Here is a 9,337-nt window from a genome sequence, read left to right as displayed (position 1 = left end):
CTCATAAAACTGCTGATGTCAGTTCTCGGACTCTATGGGTCCATTTAATCTGCATCAAAATACCTACTGCAGCATTTCACATTACACTGGTTTTTGGAGAATGATCAGAATAAAGACAAAAAGAAAATTCACAAATTTCAGCTCCAACTGGGAAGCAAGTCCTTTGAAATCCTGCCAGTTAATGTCAAACGTGAAGCTCAGGTTTTACTTGAGACACAGCTAAAGGTTGCATTTTCTGAGGTTGTCTACGCTCAATGCAGCATCATCTCCTTTATGGCATGCAAAAATCCTTACCTGGAAGTGATTTCTGACTTAATGTCAAAGACTAATCTTAAATGAGGGTAGGCATTCACCGCAAGAGGGGAAGGTGGCAGACAGTCTCAAGAACTGTTTCAAGCTCAGTCAATACTTTAAACTGAAAGTGCAAAAACAATGAGGCTTGTCATGTTCCCATAACTGCGTTTGTATCCGAAAAGGTGGTGCCCATATATCGTGAAAATAAATCAAGAGAAGCCTCTTTAGATACTGTCTGGTTTCAGCACATGTGACTCACCTTATATGCACCCTAGCAATTTACAGCCCACTGGCTGTACTACAGTCACATGCCATCCTGTGGATTACAAAGAACGTTTCAATAACTAGAGGACCACCCGCAGCTTTCTATAAATCATTCTGAAGGGTTTTTTCCAAAATATTTTAATAAACATGTTTCAGATATACTTATATGTATTTTTAAATATTACATAGTGAAAGGAAAGGCTGTGAAGCTTTGTGAAAAGTGAGCTGACCTCAACAATGAAATATTATGCCCCTGTAATTCTTATTTAAATTCAACAAAGAGAGGTAAGTTAGCCATGTCAAGCAAAAGGCAAGGTAGATTTACACCTGAAAGACAGTTAGCTTTGATGATTAACTTTTATCTTTCCCTACCAAGCAGTACATGAAAATACGATTCATCTGAGAAATTGATACTTGAATATACCTGAATTATCTTTCATGCTAATGAAAGCCTGGGTTAGGGGAAAAAAGGGTTTTTGTGTTATTTAGTCACAGCTATTTAATGAAGAAATCAGTATGCCTATCAGGCATGCTAATCAAAGCCCAAAACACTGAGCTTTCACAGAAGTAAAACGGGATGTTTTGCTGGGTGTTAAGAAAGGAACTGCGTATTAAAAAAACAAAAAAATCCCCCTGAAAAAAAACAACAGAACTTAAAACTTGAGCAAAGGAAGTATCTACTTTGGCTATATTTATTAAGGCATAGGAATGATATTTAAGGTAGGTTCTGAAAACAGTGAAATGTTACATCATTTGTTGTTAATACAACTTTGAAGTAGGAAGCAATACTACAAGGGTAAAGCAAAAAATTGAAAGCAACACAAATGCATAACAAGGGAAACCCAGCTGGGGACAGAGCCTGGTCTGCCAGGCAGGGGTGGCTCAGCCCGAGACAGACTTTTCCCGCTGGAGTGGAGAGGGTGGAAGCATGGTGGGACAGTAGGCTCAGACAGGAGGACATTTAACGCCCCCCCCCGCCTCCCCTTTTCCCACCAGCACAGGACCCCAAATGATGGAATAGTTACATCATTTGGTTACATTTACCTGAAGCCTCCATATTGCAGTGATACAGAAAATTGTGTACAACAGTCTGGATATGCTGTTTTGAATCTTAGCCATTAACAAAACAAAATAAGGTACCACCCAAAGGAAAAGTTCTTGTTCAGCACAGTATTTCAGCTCTGCCCTTCCTTCTCCTTCCCACGTTTTTCTTTATACACCATTCCTCCTGAGAAAAAAATATTTTTGTCTATCTTTATATAAACTCTTGTTCCTTACTTTTCAAATGTTGAACAGCTCTAGCTAGAATTATTCTAAATGTTCTACTAGATGTTGAAAATCATCTGAATCCCTCCATCTGAAAAAAGCTTTGAGCTCAAAAGAAGTCTGTGATACTATACATTTTGCAAAAAAAGACTCTGATGTGATCCAAACAGTACACTGAATCTAGTATTTCAAAAGTCATAATAATGAATAGAATAAATGAGATTAGGAAGACACTTCCATATGTGCATGTGTGTCTGCATTAATCATTATGCAAAACCTTCTTCTGAAGCATCTGGTACTGGCCACTGCCAAGCTAAGTACAGACATTCAAAAAGGCTGAGCCTGAATTGATTCAATCTTTGCAGGTTAATCTAACCTGTGTAGATTGACCGGACAAGCAGGTGAATAGACATTCACTTTTGATTCCAGAAATGCAGCCACACGCCTGCAGTGGCTCAGGCTAGAAGCTGGGGGGCACTAGAGAGAGCCCTCCCTTCCTGTCAGCAGTGCCCGGAAGGAATCTGAGCAGAGCAGAGGGGAGCTGGGGATGGGGGCGCTGTTAAACCCTTGCCTTGGGCTGGGAAGGCACAGTCAGATTGCCCCCTAGCTGAGACCAGGGATCTGGGGTTCCCAGGTCCCGCCGAGCCACGAGGAGGGAGGAAAAGCTGGCCAGACGCCAGCTGGGGTCCTGTGCTGGTGGGAAAAGGGGAGGTGGGGGGGGTGTTAAATGTCCTCCTGTCTGAGCCTGCTGCCCCACCATGCTTCCACCCTCTCCACTCCAGCAGGAAAAGTCTGTCTCAGGCTGAGCCACCCCTGCCTGGCAGGCCAGGCTCTGTCTCCAGCTGGGTTTCCCACCCTCGCCCCTTTCTCAGTCAGCCCTCACTGCTCTGGCTAGACAGCAGGAGAGGCAGGGCCAACCCTTCTCTGCTGGAGCAGATAGCATAGCCCAGCCCAGAACTGAAAAGCATCCTGGGATGCTGGGGGCTGTGATTTAATTTGAACAATGAAGGGGTCTGGGACAGCAGTTCCATAAACCAGTTTGACCTGTCTGATACTACATTCTACTCAGTTTACCTTAAACTAGTTTTGGCCATTTCAAAACTGGTTTGTGTGCACTGAACATCTGTTCTCTTGCAGGTTTAAACCAGTTTCTGTTTCACTTAAACCAATTTGTGTGTAACTTCTGCCCCTGGAGCCAGAACACTGAACTAAATAGACTAATATCCTGATTCATTGCATCCGTACTACATTATTAATACAGCACATATCCAAGAGGCTATGCCATCTGAAAGAAAGAAAGAAAACACACAACACTCACTGGAAGACAGAGAAGGGAATCTAACTTGAGAAGTTCTAATGGTTTTTCTTGGAGGTTCAGGGAATGGGGGAGGTAACAATCTTATTGACTGAACTGATCTCCCTAAAATTCCATGAAATAACAGTTTTGTCCTGAATTTGAAAAATTTGCCCAAAACTGGTCAACACATAAGCCCCCAAACTCCCACAGCACCAGGTAGTGCATCTTCTCAAGACAAAGCACAATATTACTTTGAGCCATATGAATGTGGCTGTACTGTTTCTAGTTCAGGAAGTAACTATGACCTCTAAAGTCAGAAACAATATACATTTAAATGTAAAAGAAATTTTCATACCATAAAGATCTCAAACTATACAGAATCTGCTGAGAAGTTGGCCTTTTCTGGCTATCACAAGAAGCTAGGCTTTGCAATGAGCTGGAATATTCTGAGGGACATTTTTTCTCTGGCAGGAGGAGGAATAAGAGGCTCCAGTAGACCATTATTTTTTTCTACAACTTAGGATTGGTATTTAAGTGGCTGGCGTAGTACAGTTTCTTGAAGGAACTATTTTGTGTTTTGCTTAAAGAATTTACTAGAAGAACAAGAATCCTGTTAATGGTTATGGGATTTATATGCTTAATTCTCTATGCCCTGTGCTGAAAATAGATGCCTGGGTACAGGAAGTGTTTTGCATGCAACTGTGCTTAAGAGCTATTAATAATTATCTCAATAGAAATAATAATAATTTTAAATTTCCTATAGATTACAATATTAGTTGATTATTAAAGAAAGTGAAATAGCATAAACATGCTTTTTAAAGACTAATAAGAAATTATTCCTATACCAGAGGTTTAATGAAGCAATGGTTATCCTGGCAGTATTTAGTAAAATTATGTACATTCTTTTGGTTGAGTGCTTGATTCAGCTCACTGCAGTCAGTAGAAGGAGTTTGATAGGATCTGATCCAGGTTTTATCATAGTCTGTCTGCTTTAGACAATGTAATCCACAAAAAATATATATTGCTGAACAAAGTGCACTTGTTTTCAGTGTTAGAATTTTTAATTTGATCAAAATAGGTTTTCATTAAATAATCTTGGTTTGATTCCAGTGTTCTAGCATGCAATACTTTGGCAATCACTTTGCTTCCTTGGTGTCTGCCTCTGTCCGGTAGCATTTACTATAAGGCAGAAGCTGGTAGCTCAAGGGCAAGCAATTATTTGGGCTGCAGGGCCATTAAGTCTGCCTGGCTGGGAGACTGGGAGCAAGCTGGAGATGATACTCATGAGGGAGGAGCTATGGAAGAGGCTTTAAAAAGAGGAGAGTAAGAAGAAAGAGCAAAGAGAAAGCTATGGTGCTGAGGAAGTACAGAGATTCTGTTGCCCCTCAGTGGCTAAAGGAAGACAGCAAGTTTTAGTTTTGTTATTTCCATGCTTGATTGTTTCAGTGTTTGCTCTGTTTACTGTGGGGACAATGTTACCCCAAGTGAAATAAACCATCTAGAAGCCTTAAAAACACATATATGGTTTTGGTGAGAGTGTGGACAAAGCTTGCTCAAGGGTGTCCCCCCCACCCAACATAGTGGGGACATGGTGTAATTATACCCAATAAAATTGAAAACCAGATCTACACCGGCCTTACACATCAGTCTTATTGTTTCTTGTACCACTGTTCTCGTGAGTTGTGCAAGTAAGATTTTACTCTTATTTAAGCTATTTAAAATTTCTAATAGGAGTCCAGAGCTGCCATAAAAGAGTCCTTGACTCCTGTTAAAACAAATATAAAAATTGTTCCTGTTTGTTTATCCTTTCTGGGTGATTCTGAAATGCATGTAATAAAACAGCACACTAGAACAGAGCTAATGTGACGTCTTGGCCCTGAATTAAGAAGCAAAATTTAAAATAAATAGCTGAACATTTACAAAATTTGCTTTCAAATAATTCATCATAGTAAATAAACATTACTGTGCTCAAATACAAATGTATTTCAGTTACAGCTACCAAGTGCATACATACATTTAACAGAATAATGCAAATTCTCTTCTGTTTTAACCTGTTCAAGTAGAACAAAACAAAACAAAACAAAACATTTACAATAATACTTATTTAAATCAGATTCTAGTAAGTTTCTATAGGTAGCTCAATTAGACTGACATAGTCTACTGTGCTGAGAAAAATTGCCTGAGGAAAAAACAGAGAACAGGCTCATCTTCAGCAGTACCTTGACCTGTCAGGCCTATCCTTTATTATCACATCTGTGATCAGAGAGATGGGGCTATGATTATGCATTATATGTTTGATGGTTATGTCCCAGGAGAAAAAATTTCAGGATTTTCCTCCATTTTATGTTTAATTGTCTACTTCTTTGATAAAATAAAGAGGGAGGGGAAAAAGCTCTTTACCCAGCTAGGTTAAAGCCCCAAAGACAAAGTGAAGCCTTTAAAGTCCGATTCAAAGCATGAAAGTTTCAGGTTAATGGAGCAGATGGGTTTAAAAGTATAACTAAGGGGAATGAAACCAAAAAGGAGAAAAATAGTCCAATGCAAAACTGCATTCAATTTAGTTTAATCTTTACACATATCTCAATCCATTATAAGTTGCATTTTCTCCAACCTTGCTCCAAGTTAAATTGGCATTAACTTCATATTGACATTAAATAACAAGTTTGAAGCCCAGAAATAAGAAAGCCCCACAGTAACAAAATACTGACAAAATACTTAAAAATGAACAAAACAATAACAAACAAACAAACTTCACCTTTACATAATTAAAAGGATACAGCTGACTAAAGTTCAGTACCAGAAGGAAGGAGATGGTGGGATGGTAATGAATATAGCACTAACAGTATTGTTAATGAAAAAGAAGAGAAAAGTTTAATTAATTGAGATGGAAGTGGGTGATGAGGGTACAAAAAGGTCCAAAAACCACAAGGCACCACAATAAGTGTAGGATTGATAGATAATCTAAGATGGGAATTAATGGTCGCTAAGAAGGTATGAAACATTAGAGGACCATAATGACAATCTCAAGAAGGAATTCATAAATACATAGTGTTGAAAGGGATTCCCAAGCTTATTTAGTCCAACCCCCTCCCCCGACACAGACATAAAAGGAACATTTTCCTAAAATACCCGAGACAGATGCCTATCCAGCCTCTTCTTGAAAACCTCCTATGACAATTCTCACAACTTGCCCTGGCAGCTTGTTCCACTGTCTAAACCAGTGGTTCTCAGCCTTATTAGATTTGAGGCACTCTTTCATAAGTTTTGTGCGTTGAATAGCACCCCCACTTCAAAAATCAAATTTATTTGAGTGCTTACCTCCTTGCAGAAAAGATGCCAGGCAGTGGGGGGCAGGGGAGCAGCTGGGAAGGGAGAGCCTGAGCCTGCCCTTATCTGCTTATCTCCTCGCACTGGCAGCCTGAGCTTGCCCTTATCTGTTTAACTCCTCACACTTCTGTGCTGCACCTTTTGAAGGCTCTCTGGCTCCCTGGCTAAGAATTCCTGGTCTGGACCCTAACTGTTCTCACAGTTGGGAATGTTTCCTGAGACTTGTTCAGATCTAAATGTACAGCAGTTTAAATCCACTGCTTCGTATCTTGTTTATCCTCTGTGGCAAGGAAACCATTAAGGGTTTTAAAGCCAATTAGACAAATTGTTATAATTGATCCACAGGTACACTACTATGGCTATGAAGGTAAGCGGGTTGATTTTTTATTTTTAACTTCTCTGTCTGTGTTTCTCCTTAATGTGGCTTGATGACTAAAGTATATATAAATGTAACTTCCCTACACACCATTTTACTTTACCACTGCACACATTGGGCAGAGTACTATCTCATTTCATGCACCCAAACAGCAGTTACCCAGCTATCACAGTGCCATCTTTGGCACTAACCCACAGTTTGTAATCCTATTCCACATGCATTGAGCATACATGAGCACGCACACACCTACTGAACATCTACAGTAGGCTTCATGCTGGCCTGGCAGGTATGCCACTCCATACAGGTATATGGAGCGTCCAATCCCAAAATTGTATCCCAGAAAAAGCTGAAAGGAAGAGGAGAAGGAACAGGGCCATCCCATGTTTTAGTCCCAGCAGTTAAGTACATAGTGTAAGCAAAGCTGCTCAAAAACAGGAAGTAAATGTGTTGATGCATTCTAAAAAAAGTTGCAAATAGTGGGACTGTTCCATGTACAGAGAAAAAAAATGGAGTAAGACACTTCTGATCAAGACAGTAGTTCACAATGCTATTAAATAAAGCCTCAGACTATAATTATAATAACGTTGGATTTGATACAAAAACTTTGTGGATTGTACTTGCTGAGGGTGCCCTCCATCCTGTCTTCCAGGTTGCTGATGAAGATGCTGAACAAAACCAGCCCCAGTACCAACCCCCTGGCGCATACTAGCTGCCAACTAGACATCAAGCCATTTACTACTGCCCTCTGTGGCCAATGATCCACAGTTTCTATCCACCTTACAGTCCATAATTCTAACCCATACTTCCTTAGCTTGCTTGCAAGAATGTGGGAGACTGTCCAGCGCCTTGCTAAAGTCAAGGTATATCGTGTCCGCTGATCTCCTCAAATCCACAGAGCAGTCGTCTCATCATAGAAGGCAATCAGGTTGGTCAGGCATGACTTGACCTTGATGGATCCATGCAGACTGTTCCTGATCACTTTCTTCTCTGAGTGCTTAGAAATGGATTCCAAGAGGACTTGCTCCATGGTTTTTTCAGGGACTGAGGTGAGGCTGACCAGTTTGCAGTTACCCAGATCCTCCTTTCCTTTCTTAAAAATGGGCCCTATAATTGAGCTTTTCCAATCATCTTGGACCTCTCCCAATTGCCATGAGTTTTCAAACAATGGCCAGAGGATCTGCAATTACATCAGCCAATTCTCTCAGCACCCTCACATGCATCACACTCAGCCCCATGGATTTGTACACGTCCAGATTTTCTAAATGGTCCCTAAACCATTCTTTAACTACTCTCGGCTGCTCACCTCCTCCCCAAACTGTACTGCCAGTTGCAGCAGTCTGGGAAATTATTTTGCCTGTGAAGACTGAGGTCTTCCCTGATCTTCCTCTTGTTGCTGACATACTTGTAGAAACCTTTCTTGTTACCCCTCACATCCCTTGCTAACTTTAACTCCAGTTGTGCTTTGGCCCTCCTGATTTCTTCCCTGCATGCCCAAGCAATGCTCCTCCCTAGTTGTTTGTCCAAGTTTCCACTTCTTGTTTCCTTTGTGTAGGAAATACTACATAACACTTACTACATATGTTTTTTTTCTTCCAATTGATACTTTCCTAGTGCTTTGTTACTCTAATTGTTGTATTATTTTAATTTTCTTGATTACATATGGAGTAGATTATCATTTCTAGGTCCAATAATTCCTTAAATAGTTGAAGGAGAGAAACTATACAGAATCCTAAAATCAAGCACTGTTTTTTTTCAAACTAGGCCTTTAATACCTATTTTTTATTATGAGGGAAATAAATATGATAATATAGAATATATTGAGAACAGATACATTAAAATACCATTTTTGGTTCTTCTCCCTTTATTATCCTTATAACAGTTCTCCATCCAGTTCTCAGCAGGTGCCTTTCTTCTCTGTTTTTTTCATTCCTCTTTAGTTTTTATACATTTTTTTTCTTAATACAACAGAATTCATTTGATCTGCCACTTCATCCACATAACCCTACTTAAAAAAAGATAGCTTTTCTCATCATGCCATTGCCATTCGCTTCTCATGTACTTAATTTCCCTGGAGAGCTCTGTGGATGTTTTTTCCTCATCTCCTCCAATTATCTGATTTCCGTTAATGTCCTTTGCAGTGCAATACACATACTTATTTTGATAGAAAGATACCTATTAAAAGTTCTCACAGTCTTTGAATCAGTTAAAAAACACAGTCCACAATACCATAAAACAAGAGGAGCAGCCCACCCTACCTAGAATGCACCAGCTGGTCAGCAGACATATTACCCATCTCCAAATTTCTAATTAACACAATAAAAACATACACCTCAAGCACGTCAGCCCTCCTGAAAGGATTCTGTGTACCAGAAATAAGATCTCTGTAACCTGTCCTGAAGCTGCAACTTATTTCAAACAAAGAAAGGATGGGAGGGCTTCAAAGCTTGCAAAAATTAATGGAAAACACTAAATAGTACTCACTCTCTTAAGTCAACAGTTATGCCCCATCCCCC

Source organism: Gavialis gangeticus, unplaced genomic scaffold (assembly GCF_001723915.1).
Source record: "Gavialis gangeticus isolate Ggan-Ray unplaced genomic scaffold, GavGan_comp1, whole genome shotgun sequence".
Taxonomy (NCBI): domain Eukaryota; kingdom Metazoa; phylum Chordata; order Crocodylia; family Gavialidae; genus Gavialis; species Gavialis gangeticus.
Note: the sequence above shows the minus strand (reverse complement) of the source record.